General features: G+C 36.7%; 1 protein-coding gene across 2 annotated transcripts in view; it reads left to right on the forward strand.

The window, feature by feature from the left end:
• Positions 1-18,419, forward strand: part of NKAIN2 (sodium/potassium transporting ATPase interacting 2) — a 559,103-nt gene that overhangs the window by 250,943 nt on the left and 289,741 nt on the right. The gene's annotated exons all lie outside the window — the stretch shown is intronic.

Raw genomic sequence — 18,419 nt, forward strand, 5'->3', positions numbered from 1 at the left:
AACCTACTATCTTTCAGTTCAAAGCCATTACCCCTTTTCTCCAATAACTCCACTGAATCTGTACCCACTTCTGCAAAGTCTATTTCCTCTTGACTGTTCCTTCATGTACCAGCAGTCACTCAGAATATAGAAAGATTTCACTTGTATACTGCACTACCATCCATATTGCATTAATTTGATGATAAGAGAAATGCATTAACATTTTTACCTGTGTTTCTATCTCTGTGATCTTCTATGTGGACAAAATGTGTGTCCACATGTACAATGTCTTTATACATGCACACAATTTAATGTATTCCAAAGAATTTACTACCAACATAGAAAAATACATTGCACGCCTTCAATATTTAGTGTCTAAGTTCCAACGCTGGAGTCATGTGAATGTGAACTGGAGTTTTCTTCCATTTCTGATACTTTGACCAGTACCAAAGACTTGAAAATAAGTCTCAGAAATTTAAGCATCGGTTAAATAAAAAGGGTTAAATGTTCCATCCCAAGACTATTCTGTGGCACAAAACCAATGATGAACATAAAATGCATAGCTGAACTAAACAAAAAGTTAGATTTAAGTGGTCTACTACTATGATAAGTGCATTGTGAATGAGGAGGAATACCAGCTTTATAAATTGAGACCACTGGTGTAATTTTCTGGATGATGTGGTTTGTGCAATACTGTTGTATTAATTTTCCTGCACATCTTTCTCAGAGCTCACCCTCACTGTGTAACCCATTTGGCTTTGTGAGTTTGCCTCTCTGCATTCTCTCATTGAATTGGATAGAACCAATCTAAGATCAAATTGTTTTTCTTGCTCTGAGTTTATAGCAGATGCTTGAATCTGCCATTTATCACAGACTGCTTAGATAGGAAAACAATGATGAGCATTTCATCCTTTATTTAGTTGGATCAACAGAGGAGTGCTTTGATTTTTTTTCATTTCTATTGTGGTTCTCTTTGGTGAGTATGCAAAGTCAGCAAAAGGAAAATGCTACTGGTCATTGAAGGGAGAGAGAAGGGAAATGCACCCTTTAATTTAGTTCTTCTGGGCTCAGAATAGGCACCTTGTTAAAGCTGGGGAAAAAATCAGTGGAGTCATTTGATATCAGGAAAAAGTTATGAGTTCAAAGGTAAGAAGAAAGACATCAACCTGTAAGCTTGCAAGGGTGTACTAATGAGGTTTTTGGGAGAGTCAGTGTAAATACTCAGACTTTGATATATTCTGCAAGGGTCAATCTGTCTGGAGTGACTCTACAGAACCCTTAATCCAATCACATTAGTATCTCTAGTGTAGCTTACTTCAACAAAACTAAAATAAATTTCCTTTTTACTCTACATGCTTCATAAAGGACATCACAAAAATATTTTCCAGAGGAAGGGAATTATAGCTTAAAGAGAACAGGCAGATTTTAAGGTGAGATTTAAAGAAATGATTCAGTGGCTTAGGGAGAAGAGGAAATAAGTTTTAGACAGATGGAACACTACAAGTGAAAATGTCTCCTTAAGCTTGCAAGAGTCACAGGGAAGTTTAGAAGTGGGTGAGGGTGAAAGATGACTGTGTCTTCTCAGGCATTGGAATATAGTTGAAACTGTGTGGGATTCAAGAGTTGTGGTGGACAAAGAGGACAGGAAATTAAAAACTAATATCATGAGAATGGTTAATCTTAATGTAGGTTCAGCAAGAACACATTAATTTTTGATTGTAAATCTAAACCATTAACCAATAAATAAGCAATTGATACAGGAGGTGAAACATCTGTTCTGAGGGTAGGAATAAGTGTCTTTTCAAAGATATCTTTTCAAAAGGTAATAATCAAACCATTTCTAGTGAAACCACCTATGACAAAAGGACTGCTTAACAGCACTAAGCTGAAATAGAGAATGAGGATTGCTGTAGGAATAAGCATTATCCTGGGTAATGACTAAGATGTAAATGTGGGATATTTTACCATTAAAATGCATGAGAGATAATACCAATGCAAGTTATTAAGGGTTTTGAAAAGAAGCAAAGCTCTTTGTCTGGGTAGGGCTCCGCCTGGAGGTTCAATTTTTTCCCATTTCTTCAATAGAGGGATTCCAGCTGTGTTGATATACTCAGCACATATTTCACATTCTACTATGAATTATTAGTCACCTGCCTAATGTAGTGACCTTCTACAACAGAGTGACTGCACCAGTAGACAAGCAAAGGACTATGAATGTAATTTATCTAGACTTCTGTAAGGCTTGTGATTAGGTCCTCCACAACATTCTGCCTACTAAATTGGAGAGGTGGGTTAGATAAGGAAGTGGCTGAATAGCTTTACCCAGAGAGTGAAGTGACATTGGTGAAGATATTGAATACTATTGGCCCCTCCCAGGACCACCTGTTACTGATTTCCAATATGGCATTGAGCCACTCACTTCATTAGACCATAGGATTGAGTGCACCGTCAACAGTTTTGCAGATGACACCAAGCTGACTGATGATATTGGTTTGCTGAAGGAAGTGACGTACAGAGGGACCTGGACACCATTGAGCAGTGGTCCCCTGGGAACTTCATGAAGTTCAATATGGCCAAGTGCAGGGTCCTGCACCTGAGTCAGAGCAATCCCTGATATCAATACAGATTGAGGGATGAATGGATTGAGAGCAGCCCTACAGAGAACTTGTGGGTACTGGTGAACAAAAGTTGGACATAAACCATCAATCTGTGCGTGCAGTCACAAAAGCCAATTGTATCCTTGGCTGTGTGAAAAGAAGGGTGAGCTGCAGAAAGAAAGAGGTGATTCTCACCCTATGCTAAACTCTCTGAAACACTACCTGAATCACTGTGTCCAGCTCCATAGCCCACAGTGCAAGAAAGGCATGGACCTGTTAGAGGAGGTCCAGAGGAGTGCCATGTAAACAGTCAACAGGATGGAACATATGTCCTATGAAGACAGATTGAGAGAGCTGGAGTTGGTCAGCCTGGAGAAGAGAAGGCTCTGGGAAGACATTATTGCAGCCTTTCAATACATAAAGAGAACTGATAAGAAAGATAGAGGAGGTCCTTTTACTAGGGCCTGTAGTGACAGGACAAGGAATAATAGGTTTAAACTGAAAATAGTAGGTTTAGGTTAAACATAAGGAAGAAAACATTACAATGAGAATGGTAAGACACTGGAACAGATCAGCCAGAGAAGTTGCAGTTGTCTCATCCTTGGAAGGTGTTTGAGGTCTTTGAGGAACCTAATCTAATGAAATATATCCTTGCCCATGGCAGGGAACTAAATGATCTTTAAAGGTCCCTTCCAACCTTATACCTGATACATTATGTCTGGGAGAAAAGGATAGATTACTACTGGTACATTACTTAACACATCATTCCTGATACGTATTTTAAAAAAAGGAAAAAAGAAAAAAAAAAAAGAGGCAATTACCTTATGTCTGAACTTCCTGCAGCATCATCAGTCTGCCAAACCATTAGGCCCCTGAGAGTACGGCTGAGTTAATCCATGTCTTTTTAAAGATTAGACATTGTCAATCACTCAACACACCTAGCGGGAGCTACTTAATGCCTTATATGACAAGTAGCCCTGACTTTCCCAAATCTGTTTTGGAGTATTTCAGTTGTGTATTGTAATTTATTATCTTCCATTTTTAAAATTGTTTAAAGTAGTACATGAAAATGTGTAGTAGTTCATCTGTCATATGTACATACCAGGATATGTGTAGTAGTTCATCTGTCATATGTACATCCAACAACCATAATCATGCCATAGAAAACTATAAAGCAAAGCCATGCTTTCTGAACTACCTTTCTGAATTTTAATGGTAGTAAGACAGTCTGCAAATAGGGAATTATTTGGCCTGAATTTTTGGTGAGAAAACATTTCAGGAGACTGTTTTGCTAAACCTTTTTAAGAGAAGCAGTTTTCAGATAAACAGTTACTTATAATAAAAGACAAGAATTCTTATGCTTAACATTTTTTAGTATGTGAGTTCTTGGATTAATTCATCTTGTTGACCTGATTCAATTTATTTTCCAGATAATTGTTTTATTTAAAATAAGAAAGTGTGTGTACTCAAGGTTAAAAAATGTATTTTCACAGAATCACACAGAATGGGTAGGGTTGAAAGAGACCCCAGTGGGTCATCTAGTCCAAGCTTCCTGCTCAAACAGGGACATCCTAGAGCACACGGCACAGGATTGCATCCAGACAGTTCTTGAATATCTTTAGTGAGAGAGACTCCACAACCTCTCTGGGCAGTCTGTTACAGCGTTTAGTCTCTCACACAGTAAAGAAGTTCTTCCTCATACTTTACTTCTACTTTCTTTATAGCTGTTGGGGAAAAAAACTATTGTGTAAACCCATTTAATAAAAAATGATGATGAAATTAACTGGGATGGTCAATGTAAATTCTCAGATTGCAAGACACAATGTTCTTGGAAATCTGTGAAGTCAGACTCCTACCTGAGCCCACTCTCTATTCAAGGTTATCTTAGGAAGTACTTTTGTACCCATTCAGTGCTTCAGCTTAACCGTACTTATGTGATGACTTACTGTGTTGCAACTAAAATAGTGACTTTTATTTATGAAAGGAGGCACACAGTCATGCAAACTACTTCTGTGTTCTACACAACTTTTCAGAGCAAATGATAATTTGGGAAAATAAGCAATAATTTTCTGCATAATCACTTTGGGCTAATGCCCAATAATGTTACAAGTACAATTAAGTAAATGACCTTGAACATTTTATTAGCAACCCTGTCGACACTGTCTGTAGGCTGTCACAGGGGACTCTGAATCAGCATGCTGATTCTGTTTCAAAATGTGCCATTGGCAAGATATTTTGTTTGTTCAAGTTTGCTCAAGCACACATGATGATATTCTTTGGTTTGTTTCTTCTTTCATTAGTTTGCCATGGATAATAATGAATGGGAACAGTTTTTCTGTAGTTCATAGAATCATAGAACCATAGAATATGCTGAGTTAGATGACACTCATCAGGATCATTAAGTTCAATCTCTGGCCCTGCAAAGGGCATCCCAAGAATGACACCATGTGTCTTAGAGCATTGTTCAAAAGCCTCTTGGACTCAGGCTTGGTGCTGTGACCATTATCCTGGTGAGCCTGTTCCAGTGCTTAGCCACCCTCTGGGTGAAAAACTTTTTCTAGTAACCAACCTAAACCTTCCCTGACTCAGCTTCAAGTCATTTCCTTGAGTCCTGTCATTGATCATGAGAATGAAGAGATCTTTACCTGTCCATCTGCTTCCCTTTGTGAAGATGTTGAAGCCTGCAATGAAGTCTCCCCTCAGTCTTCTCTTCTCCACGCTGAACAGACCAAGTGACTTCAGCTACTCATACAGCTTCCCCTTCAGACCCTTCACCATCCTCCTGGTGCTTCTTTGGACTCTCTAACAGGTTGATTACTTTTTTACATTGCAGTGCCCAAAACTGCACACAATATTCAAGGTGAGGCTGCCCCAGTGCAGAGCAGAGTGGGACAATCCCCTCCCTCAACCTGCTGCTGATGCTGTGCCTGATGCTCCCCAGAATACAGTTGGCCCTCCTGGCTGCCAGGGCACTGCTGATTCATATCTGACTTGCCATCAACCAGGACCCCCATGTCCCTTTCCACGGCAGTGCTTTCCAGCATCTCTTTCCCCAGTCTGTACAAACACCCAGAGTTGCCCCATCTCAGGTGCAGAATATGGTGCTTTGCCTTGGTGAACTTCATATGGCTGGTGATTGCCCAGTCCTCTAATTTGTTGAGGTCTCTCTGCAGGGCCTCTTTGCCTTCCAGGAAGTCAGCAGCTACTCCCAATTTTGTGTCATTGGCAGACTTACTTCGTATTCCTTTGATTCCTGCATCCAAGTTGCTCATGAAGATGAAGAGAACCGGGCCAAGGATGGAGCCCTGTGGAACTCCACTAGTGACTGGATGCCAGCCTAATGTTACCCCATTCACTATAACTCTTTGTGCCTGAGCTGTGAGCCAGTTGCTCACCCACTGCATGATGCGTTTATCCAACTCTGTGCTGGAAATTTTGTCCAGAAAAATACTGTGAGAGGCAACACCATAAGCTTTGCTGAAGTCCAAAAAGATTACATCTCCCAGCTTTCCTAGATCTACTAGATGGGATACCTTGTTGTAGAAAGAAATCAGATTTGAAAAACAGGACTTTCCTTTCATGAAGCCATGCTGTCTGTGACCAGTGACTGCATTGTCCTCCAGGTACTTTTCAATACCTCCTAGAATAATCATCTCCAGGATTTTAACAGGCACTGAAGTTAGACTGTCAAGCCTGTAGTTTCCAGGGTTCTCCTTGCCGTTGTTGAAAATGGGAACAATATTAGCCAGCTTTCAGTCAACTTGACCTCCCTGGATTCCCAAGACCACTCAATAAGCCAGCTCTTTGAGTATTCTCAGAGAAATCCTACCAGGCCCCTTAGGTTTGTGGGGATCCAGCTGGAGCAGCAGATCCTGCACAAGTTTAGGGTCCAATGGGAGCTGATTATTCTTGCAGTCATGATCTTCCAGCTCAAGGTACTGAGACCCCCTTGGTTCCATTAATCAGTGTTGAAGTCAGAGGCAAAGAATTCATTAAACTTTTCTGCCTTGTGTATGTCCCTGTTTTGTGGGTTCATATCTGTATATTCAGTTCTGTATTTCAATGTATTTAGTTAATGCTTTCATTATTGCTAATACAATTTCCGGAAATTTCCTTTGTAAATTGAGCAATAAAAAAGTTAGCTACATTAAAAAAAATAGATATTATATTTACTTATCTTTCAAAGAAGACCAGTCCCTTCAATTTGTATTTCTGGCACAAATGGATTTGTAAAATCAGAATTTATTTGCCATGAATATCAGTAACACCAAGTACAGAATGATTATGTTTTTAGGAAATTCTATCAAACTCCTAAAATCTTTGCTGAATATGAACCAGAATGCAAGCTGAACAAGACTGAAGTAAATCCACTTAAAATTGGAAATAGTACTTGTAGAAAATATTTTTTTCCTTATCCATGCTGTTCTCAGTGTAAAAATTTCCAGTATTTATTGTTTCACTCAGGTTGAAAATATTGCGATGCAATGTGATTTATATTTTAGTACCTATTTTAGATCAATAAGGAAGTTTGTTGGAACAGAGTTTATATTTCCATGTTGGTAGAAAAATCTATGTCAGTGAAAAATTAAGTAATGTCTAAAACATCAGAGGTAGTTCAAATATGTATCTACCCCATGGAAAAGCAAGAACAAAAAAGAGAAGTATCTCAATGACTCACAATTAAAAAAAAATATTGTCAGAACAGTAATCACTATTGTGCCCTTAAACTGGGATGACCAAATAGCTATTTTATTTTTGAATTATATATTTAGTAAGATGTTCTTACACTTGGGAAAGGAAAGTGAAGGTCCTCATCTAGTTTCAAGTTACAATATCATAAATACATTGCCATTATATTTTCAATCAGAAAAATCTAAAAGATTCAGAAAATACAATCTATACAAGTTCTAGGAGGTGATAGCATCCCTCAGAATAGTCATTATAGAGAGCTCTGCCTACATCTAAATAGAAAAAATGCTCAGGTCAAACTTTAACAGAATAGTTCCTCAATGCTGACTCATTTTATTCTTGGAGCTGTTGATTATAAATTAGTCACATAGAGAGTTTGAAAGAAAATCAGCTGAGTTTGTTAAAATATACTTATATCTGAATCTTCAAACAGTGACTACAATATTAATGGTCATGGTACCTGGGAAAATATCAAGAAACAAAAACATCTACATGTTTTTGAACACTTCCAGGGGTGAGGGTATAGAACATTGCTCATAGTTTAGGATCCCCATAAATTCAAAAAGGAGACAAAGTGAAGGAGAAACAGCACACTCATATAACTACTTAGAAGAGATGGTTAACTAAAATTGACATCTCTGTGAGAGTTTGTGTCTGATGAAGTAAACTAAGAAATAAAATTGCTAAAAATGTAATGCAGAATAGGATTGTGCAGAAGTAAGAAAAGCTTTGAAGTGGAAAGTGCATGACCAAGAGTATAAGGACAAACAAAAGAAGTACAGACTAAAAATAGAAAATATAAAAGACCAGTAGTAAACCTTACAAAATCATGTTTGGGACATTCCAGTAAAACTCCAAATCATAACATGAATTAAGTCTACTACACTGCCAGAGAATCCACCTCAACCCTGAATTAACCTCAAGTTTCATTCATGGTTTAGTTTTAATTAAACTGATGCTTAATGAAGCACTAGTATTTTACAGTATACTAATTACTGCATAGGGGCATTCTCTTGAAATGCCTTTCATGCCATGAATAACAACACAAATTCTCTGTAGCACTTTCCATGGCAAGTATTCGATATTGTTAACATTCTTTTCATTACAGAATTTATACTAAATATTTTGGTTGTGGGATGTTTGCTATTTGTCAAAGTTCATCTTCTTAAAAAAATATCCTTTATTCTGGTCACATTTACAGTAGTTCTCTTTCAGATCTCATCAGGGTTTTCTGAAATATCACCATGTTCAGATATACCTGGTGTAACAGCATGTTATTACAACTTTTTCCTCTTAAAAATTCTTATAAAAGATTACTGATACAATTTGGATGTTACAGAAGAGTAGAGTTTGTGGTTCTTTTTATAGTCTGTCCTTTCACTACTGATGCTACCTCTGTAGAATGACCTTTTTAAACTTTGCTAACTGCTATTTTATTGGAGGGTTTTGCTCACTTCTGGCAAATGCTGTGAAAAATCAGTAGGGATTTAAGTAGAAGACCGCCCTTTGGACTTTAAACAACATATGTTGAAAGGGATTTTTATTCATGGGGAGGTATGCTGTTTAACAGAGTGATTTTGTTCCTGTTGTGTTAAAAGATTAGATTTTAGTATGTTCTGGGTTTAAATGTGCTTTCATTTGTATTTAAAAGGAAAGGCTCAGCAGTTAATTTTTGTAACTAAATCTGGCCTGCTTTAGTTTAGGGATGGGAATATGAAGGGAGTAGAAGTCAGTGAATAACCTGCTGGTCAGTGTCATAGCTGTAGGAGTCTGAGTAATCTAGATTTTGAGTCTAATGCCTTACACACATAAAGTACTTAAAGAAATGCTCAAGTATTACAATGGTCAAACCCCAATTCTTTATGCTTATCATTGGTTATAGATTAAATACAAGTTTAAAACATGGTCTTTTTTACCTGATAATCAGTCCAGAAGGTTAGTCTAGGCTTTGATGACACTGGAATTTTGACTTCTCCTTTTATAAATATTTTCAAAACTTGCAGTAGATCTTAGTGGATTTCAAATTCTTAAACCCTGGAGATTCAGCTGAGCCTTGGGCAAATATGTCCAAGAGTCACTTCCAGTATAGTAATATACAGAGTGTATCTGTCTTGACTGTATGAAAGTAGATGAAAGAAGATATTCTACAGTAAATTTCTTTGCCTTTTCTACACTTTTCTGGCTCTTGATTTTAATATTCTTATCCTATTTAGAATAAAGTAATATTTTTCTGTAGATTGTCTGGGTAAATTTTGACTACTTTCATCTGCTCTCTTCACTGGGACATATTTAGGTGTGAGGCATTGAGGTACAAAGAATTATTCTAAAGGAAATTATGACAAGAAAATTTCTGCTTAAAGAAGTGTAAAATATTCTTTAGAGATTAAAAAGTACCCAATTACTCAGCTAGCCCTAAGAAAGCATAATGGGAAAAGAAAACCCAAACCCCTGCTGATCAGGGAACTACTCAAGACATAAAAAATTAATTATCCCAAATAAGAGATCCTTAGTCTCTGACTCCTCTAAGTTTTGTGTAAGACATTACTTTCTCAGGAGTCCCCTACTGTGAGAAAAACAGAGTTCTGAAGCGAAAAAGTGTAGTAGCCCTCTGGAGTTTCATTTTAGATAATTAAGTGGGAAACTGCCAGACTCCAAGAGACTTTTGTTAAACAGTATATATTTTGGAAACACAGTAGACTCTTCTCACTTATTTGAGCAAGAAATCTATTAGGTTCTTAGAACCACTGATGCCTGAAAATTAATTTGATGTGTTTTCAGAAAATATGGTCAAAGATACCCTAGGCAAGAGTCCAGGACAAAATTTACTTCAGCAACAGTTCTGCTTGAAGTTTTGTTTTCTTTCAGACTGAAATGGATTTTCATTAATTTTCATGGGTTTTTTAAAGCTTTCAATTTTAAGAAGGCCGTGTAAAGATACTTAGCTAACACAGGATTTTAAAGTGATATATTTATTGTTAGAAGATGAAAGATTATAATTTGCATCATATAATTAAGTACAGCATTGACTCCCAGGAAATACTATGCAGAACCTGTTCAGTGCATGAAACTGATATTTTTAATTTATGTCATCAATTATTAATCTGATAGCAAGTTTGTCTGGTGTACAATTTAACTACGTTCATCCTTTCCCAGTGCTTTTATACCCTTTCAATGAATTGGATTCTCATTTAAAAAGTAGCCATTCAAAATGTCTGACCCTCATCCATTCCACAGAGAAAGAAGATGGTTTTCCAGGAGGTCTCCACTAAGGAGAACAGTTCCATGTAGAACTGCTAATAGCATATAACAAATATTATATTTTATTTTCATTCAAATAAGAAATCTCATCCTGCAAAGGTGTCAAAACATGAAGTTCCTCTGTGTTTCATTTTCTCTTTCTTTTGAATAAATCCTCTGGTTTGTCACCTTAATAACAAATGGGTTTTATTCTCCAGTGGGTTTTGTTGTCCCTTTTTTGTTGTTTGGGTTTTTTTTTTTCTTTTTGTAAGAACTAGCAGCCCTTTGTGTTAAAATAATGTCTAATTGGCACTTTGTAATTGAAGCACTATAAAGAGCATAGAGAATGAATGACTTAGCCGGCAAAATCTTTAAACAGATACTGAGAGGAAGAGATTAGGGATAAAATCCGTAGGGTTTGCTACCACTACCTAAATTGTGGTGGAAAGCATTAAAATTCTCTCAAGCACCCAATAGGTCTGGCAAAATAAAGATATAATTAAAAATCAAGGAAGGGTAAGGTAATGTTTCCACTTCACTGAGACGACCTCTGCAGTTTAGGACTAAATATTTATCTAGAGTAATCAAATTTCCTTGTATTTCCTTGTAATTCCACACTTTCTCCTATACTTGTTACTGTGGATTTTTGGATTGTTTATTTAGTATTTTTTTCTAGCTGGCATATATCAATTACTACTGACATTTTCTTGTCTAAGAAGTTATGGCTCTATCCTTTTCCCTTGTGCATGTTTGTATCATGCTTTCCTGGAGTTATCTGTCCACCTTAGGGGTTTTAATGTCTCTGTCCTTGTGTTACAGTATTGAAAAAGAAAAGTAATGCCCCCTCAAGCAACTTCTTAAAACATGGGAACTGAGACATTAAAAGTCTGAGACATTATCTAGTATCAGAAGAAAGGCTGTGACAGATCAGCATGTGAATCCATTTTTCTCAAGTTACAAGCCAGTCTTATCCAATGCATCCTGTAAACGTAAAAATGCACCAAATTCTCTACAAAGTCTAGGAATAAAGATCTGAATCACAGCTACCTAACAGTGTGGAATACTTCTGTTATAAAAAAAAATAAAAAATTGGAAGGCATGTCTCTGTCCCAGCTGGCAGCTGAGTCCCATAAAACCACTTGCTCACTCCCCACTGCTGAGATGGAAAAGAGAACTGAAAGGGTAGAAGTGAGAAAACTCGTGGGTTGAGATAAAGACAATTAATAGATAAAACAAAATCTGCACGTGAGATCAAAGAAAAACAAGGAATTCATTCACTACTTACACAGGGCAGGCAGGAGCTCAGCCCTCCTCAGGAAAGCAGGGCTCCATCACATCTAGCAGTTATTTGCAAAGACAAATGCCATCATTTGGAACATCCCCTTCTTCCTCTCTCTTTCCCTCACTTTATATACTGAGCATGATGTCATGTGGAATGGAACATCTCTGTGGCCAGCTGGGGTCAGCTGTCCTGGCTGTGTTCCCTCCCAAATTCATGTGTGCCCCCAGTGTCCTCACTTGTTCGGGTGGTGTGAGAGGCAGAAAAGGCCTTGATGGGCTGCAAGCAACAACAAAAGCATCTTTTTATTATGAACACTTTTCAGCACCAACCCAAAACATAGTTCCATACCAGCTACTATGAACAGTACAGCCCAAACCAGCACATTCTTTCTGCGAGGAAAAGGTTCACTGATGCCTGAAGCTTTCTTAATGATAACTCTTTTGTCAGACTCACTGGCTGTTTGCAACAGGCTGCAGGTTCAGGTCTTGTTCTGGAGTACTGTCATGTAACAACAGCTCTGTTCCTGATCATCTTTCTGTACTTCTGTCTATGTCTCCCTCTATTCTCTTCACCTTGATTCAGCCACAAATCTCTATGTATATTTAAATGGTATTGTACTGCATGTAGCTAAAATGAAGTTTTCCACTTTAAATTAAATGTAGTCTGCAAAGCGTTACTTACTAGTACTGAACTGAAACCAAGTTCTAGTTTGGCAAACTGATAAAGATACACACAGTCTCAGTAATTAAAGCTGACTTTAGTCGTAGTTGGATTATATCTTTGCACAGGACGACCTAAAAATAACGGGAGTCCATCCTTGTGTATTTTTTCCAAGAGATTTTTTTTCTAGGAAGTGTGACTGATTCTTTTTTGTGACCTTCATTGTCACCATGAAGTTATGCTTCAAGAAAGGTGCATTGAGAATCCTACAAAGCTATACTACTCTATTCATTTACAAATTCATATCTCCAATTTTGAGAGAAGATGATTTTCTTTACTTATATTCTAAATGTGGCCTTTTTTTTTACTTGTGAACGAGGATCTAGGTAAAAATCATTTGTTAAACTTGTCACAGATCTCCATTTCAGAACCTCAGAGATGTTTTTTTTCTCTTCCCACCTGTCCTTCTTTTTAAAATCTTTAGTGTTTTCATTATGTTTGTCAAATCCTGAAGCTCCAGAAGAAACAGGGCACTGTACTTTTTTCAGTCTTTGCCTGTTGCTGTGAGTACCATTACCAATAAAGATACATTTTCTGAACGACACTGAATCGCAAGACGAACAATGAATACAGTTGTAAAATGCAATACTAAACATGTTCCAAAATCTCCATTGCCCCCTATTTCTATAATTTAGCTGTCAAGATCACTATTTTTTCTGGTTTGTTCTATGAGTTATTATGTATATTAGACATAGATGTTAATGCTACATACATTTATTTTTTGTTAGAACATAGTGAAGCGGCATTTTACATGCTGTGAACTCAGCAGGTATGATTGGAATTGTAAATCCCTCTAAGGACAGAATTTTGCATATCAATATAAATTTATTTCTAAACAAGTCTACTAAAGTAACATTGTAGTTTTACAAGTTAGTGCTATGATTCCCTCCATACCAATTTGAGCTACCAAAAGGGCTTCTACACAATTTGGTTTCTATTTGTAATTTCTTAACTATTACCAATCATACCATTTGTTACATTCCTATTTATATATTTATTATTATATTAAGCTCTGCAGCTGTTTCCATTTATTTCCATATCAATTTTGGGTGAAGGAGACATAATTAATTTTGGTTTTCATGTTGCTTTTGTCAGCCATTAGGCCACTTAAAGATTCTGTGCTGCTTTTGTTCTGAGACCAATGAGTGTTTTTGCTTTACTTTACTTTATGGCTCACAAAAAATGTTATCGTTTCTGTTATGGGTTCACCTAGGTGGGCCTAGATTTGGGCTCTGAAGTTTGGATTAGGCCGAAGCTGTCACCTGACCTGAGCTGGGCTGAGCTAACAGCTGACCTCTTCTAGCCAGTAATTTTGTATTCCATACCACATTATGACATCATCTCCAGGGAAGTAGGAACCAGTGTGGGAGTGGTTAAGGCAGTCGCTTCTCAGCCCTCCTCTTGGGAGGACGCACGATGCTGTCCCAGGGGGGATGGAGAGGACCAGGCCCACCACTGGCTCACAGGGTACCTCAGGAAAGTAAAATGTGTTGTTCTGGGTCTCTCCTTTCTGCTTGGGTTTGTCTCCCTGGGGAATAAGTATTTTCTTAAGTAATGTGTAGTTAGGACAGTAGAATTTGTGTGTTCGTTAAGAAGTTGAGGTGGGGAACTTGTTGTTGCAGATTTGTGTGAGTGTGTATTTGTACTCTCTTCTAATTGTCTCTCTTTCTGTGAAAAATATATGCAGATTTAGTATAAATGCAGTTTGAAGTGTTTTTTTCCTTTCCCCTCTCTTTTCCTCCCTTTCCCTGGTGTTAGGAGGGAGGCTTTTCTCTCTGTGCTTGGGGGGGTTGGCAGTTGCTTATCTCAAACCAGGACAGTTTCGCTGGTGGGTTTACTGTCCAACCAGAAAAATGAAGAACTCATGAGAAATAGTTGCAAAAGTTTCCAAACCACTGTCTTTGGGAAGAACATAGATATTGGTCCTTGGACAAAAAATTTTGTTAAAGGATACCATTCTGTGATTAATGCATAGACAAGTAGAATTATGGCAGCCATGGTTTGAATAAGTGATACATTTTAAAATGAAAGAATGAATTTTAAGTTTGCATTATTTAGATTAGCAGTTTGCTGTTAATCAGTTTGGATTTTCTAATCAACATCTAAAGAAATCTTAACAAGTTTTCTGTCATGACTACAACCCAAAAAGTTACTCATAAACTGTGGCACTGAGCATTCTGCATATTTAATTTTGTACTTGCCTGATGAACAAATTTCGGTTTGAAATTTCATGTTGAAACAAGTGTGTCACTGATTTTATTATGTTTGATTTTACCTACTCACTAATTCTATTTTCTGAGAAACAAGAAGAACTATTCTGTCTTTAGTCTTGTTGAAATACTTTTTCATAGTTTTGAAATGTTTGTAGTGATATAAATAGTTCAAAGGTTCTGGATTCTACACCTCTAACTGGGCTGGTTAAGCAAATTTTGGATTACATTTTCATGTTCTTGATTCTGTAAGAGATCCAATTTCTGTCTTGAGAGATTTACCCTTGTAATAAGTTTAATTGCTACCAATGTTAGTGGTTTTATCTGCATGTCTTGGGTTCCTTGACAGTGCTTTTCCTTCATTAAGGTGCCATTGTTAATTTCACAGAAGTACAGACACAGTGTGAATAAGCAGCCTTTTGTGATACGTGCCTCTTTCTAAGATACATTGCTGCTTCTGTGTGAGAAGGCTCTTTGACATGACTTTGTTTACACTGACTTTTCACCATTTGATATTTGAATTCTAGCATAACTGATTCTAAAAATGGTCAATTTTATTTAGGGCCACAAGAAGTCTGAAAATGGGCACTGATCAACAGTCTGCATTTCAGCTCAGATGCAGATAAGACCATGAATAAACAAAGCACCATATATTTTTACAGATATCTAAACCCGACATTTAGGTTTATTCAGTATACTGCAAAGGAATTAGATTTACCACAGAAATTCTGCAATCAGTATTTTAATTTAGTATGTGCAATCTCTAATCAAAGTCCAAAAATATATAATGTAAAAAAGGAAGCCAAAATGGAAAAAATCTAGCCAACTCTGAACTTACAGCAAGTCATTGGAGTCTCAGAATTGGGAAAAAAAATAAAATCCACAAAGCCCTAGAAGTTCCACTCTTGAGACTTTGTCAATACATGAATGTTAACCACATATATTTAATTATATTTGAAGCCTGATGTGAAAACTAGTAAATAATGTAACTAGAAATTATGATAAGTTAAATAATATGACTGCAATGTGTAAAGTGCAATGTGTGAAGATAAAGTCTGTATGTTAGATGGTATAAAACCCAGCGAAATAATCATGAAATGAGGTAAAAAAGTCTCGTTCCTAATGTGCTGTGATTTGCACTCCATTGCACTTTAAAAGATGGGTATAGTAAGACCATTCTTGTGCAAACCAAATCACTGAAAATCTGTAGAAACTAAAAAGTTCTGATTAAGTCAGGATACCAATGGGTATTCTCCTGCACTGCAATGACTGGAGATTTTACATAAAATATCACCTTCCTCATAAGACTAATGTTCATTCCGCTGGTAGGAGGGACCATGGGACTCTCAGTTTGATCCATTTCTGTCATCTGGGAAACAGGGATGCCAAGTAAGTGCTGGCATTGAAAATCATGAAGATTGAAACATGATGAAATTCATCAGGACTTTTTAAATTGTCTTTAGAGGAGCGTGTGTCATCAGAGTGATCCTGAAAGTAAATTTTTCTTGTCTTGAAAATAAACAAATTAGATTATGGACTTAATCACACTATATTATTCTTGGCCTTGTTTCTCTGTAGAAAACCTTAATTTAGTAGTTACAAAACTTAATGAATGTTTTTTCCTTACCATTCACATAACTCAGGTCCCTGTATTAGATCTGTATGCTGTGTCTGGGCAAAAATTAATAATTAATAATTCAAAATTAATAATTATAACTAGTGAATAATTAGTATTCTGGATCTGTGGTCTTCTGGACTTTGCTATGGTGCAAATTCCCTACTCAGTTCACAGTGTCAAATATGGAGTCTGGACAATTCTTCTGCCTATGGACCCATGCTGCAGTTAATCTATCTGTAAAAATTATCGTTCCAAGATCCAGCTTTCTGAACTTTTTGTGTCTTCAGTTTTTCTTCTTTTAATGTCTGTATCAATCTTTGTATCTCTTTTGGACCTTCTTACTGGAGATACCATGCAAAATAACTTGCTAGAATAAAGGATAGCAGTTTTACAACACCTTTCAGCAGTTTATGTTGTTGCATTTTAGAAATGTAAGATTTCGTTCCTATCTCTACAAGCAAATTGTATAGCCTTTTTTTTTAATTTTTGTTTTAATGTAGCTGTCTCCTTGGCATAATTACTGCTTCCTAAGGCCAGGTTATTCCCTTCTAAATTGTTTTGAGTTCTGTTTAGGCAGGGTTTTGTACACATTGAACTTGACTAACTCCAGTATCTGAATATTGTCTTACATATATATATATTCCAGAAAAACTGTAAGTTTCACATTTCTGTATTTCTCAGGTCATTAAATGCTCATGATATGAGCTGCAAAATATTGTCTCAGTGATGAGAGATCTGAAGTGCTCCTTTCACAAGGAGTTAAGTGTACAGGATATTGGACTGACAGAATTTCTGAATTAAAAAGTGGTATGTTGGACTGATACTCTTTTTGAATTAGTTGCCTAATAATACACAAGTATTTTCCTGTCATTTGAATGGCAAAATCTTTCAGTATGTTTCTGTGCTTTCAAAACACTTAACTCAGATGCCCCTACCATCTTTGATACCTAGCAACCATCCAGGTTTAGCACAATCAATTCAGCCACTGGGTTTTACTAGCAGTTAGGCACATTTTCACCAAAACTGGCATATGTTACCATTAATGATTAGAATTTGCTTACATTAGTCTCTCTATGAAATCCAAGTAGATATAGGAATGCTTCAAGATGCAGTTGACTGTGAATTGAACCACGAGTTTACCTTATGACAAAGTAGCTCACATTCACTAGCATTTTTCATTTGGCTTGTTGCAATTGCTAGAAGCCTGATTTTATTACAATTTAAATTGGACACAGCAATACATTTGTTTTGCCAGTGAATTACTTTCTACCCAGACAATTCAAATCTAGCTATGTCGGTAGGCTAGTAGGTGAAAGTAGAAAGTAGACTATTTAGTTGATATATGAGGAAATAAGATTTAAGGTTCTATAGGCTCCGAATTGCTCCTTCAGTTCCTGGCCTGGTGCTGTATTATAAGGCTGTTTTCTTGATGACTTCTATTTAGTTATCTTTTAAGGTAATTTGGCTTAGTTTTTGTGGGATTTTTTTTTGTCTCTAATACAACTTAAAGCTCCTCCCACCAAAAATAAAAAAAAGTCATATCTCATGTTGCTTAACAGGAAAGGGTAGTTTTGGGGTACCTCTGGTGTTAAGTATACTGTGGAGGGATTTTTTTTGCTTGTTTTGAGGTCTTAGTAACTATAACTTTTGACATTTCTCATTCATTTAAATCTAAGTGGCCACAGACAGAGCCCGGCATATACTTGAACAGGAAGACAGTTTCTACTTCTTTACAACAAAACCTTTATCGTGAGAGAGTACAAAAATCGGAGAAATGTAAGCCCTCTCCCTGTAGAGGTTGATCTCAATGAATAATCTATCATCTGTCTCTCCATCTTTTATATGTAATCTATTTGAAGCTCCTTGGTGAGCAGTGAGTGCTGAATATCAATGAACAGCTGTGTTAAGACAGCCAGGAATATTCATGCATACTTTTGTGAGTAGTTTGCTGTTTCATTTCCCTGATACATGGAACTATTTCTACTCACTTATCAGGAAACAATTACACTTACAAATGTTTGCTTGAGAATTTTAATATGGAAATTAGTATTTAGTAGACTACTATTCATTTATGCCAATTTTGAAAG

This window comes from Pithys albifrons, chromosome 2, assembly GCF_047495875.1.
Source record: "Pithys albifrons albifrons isolate INPA30051 chromosome 2, PitAlb_v1, whole genome shotgun sequence".
In the NCBI taxonomy this organism is placed as follows: Eukaryota; Metazoa; Chordata; class Aves; order Passeriformes; family Thamnophilidae; genus Pithys; species Pithys albifrons.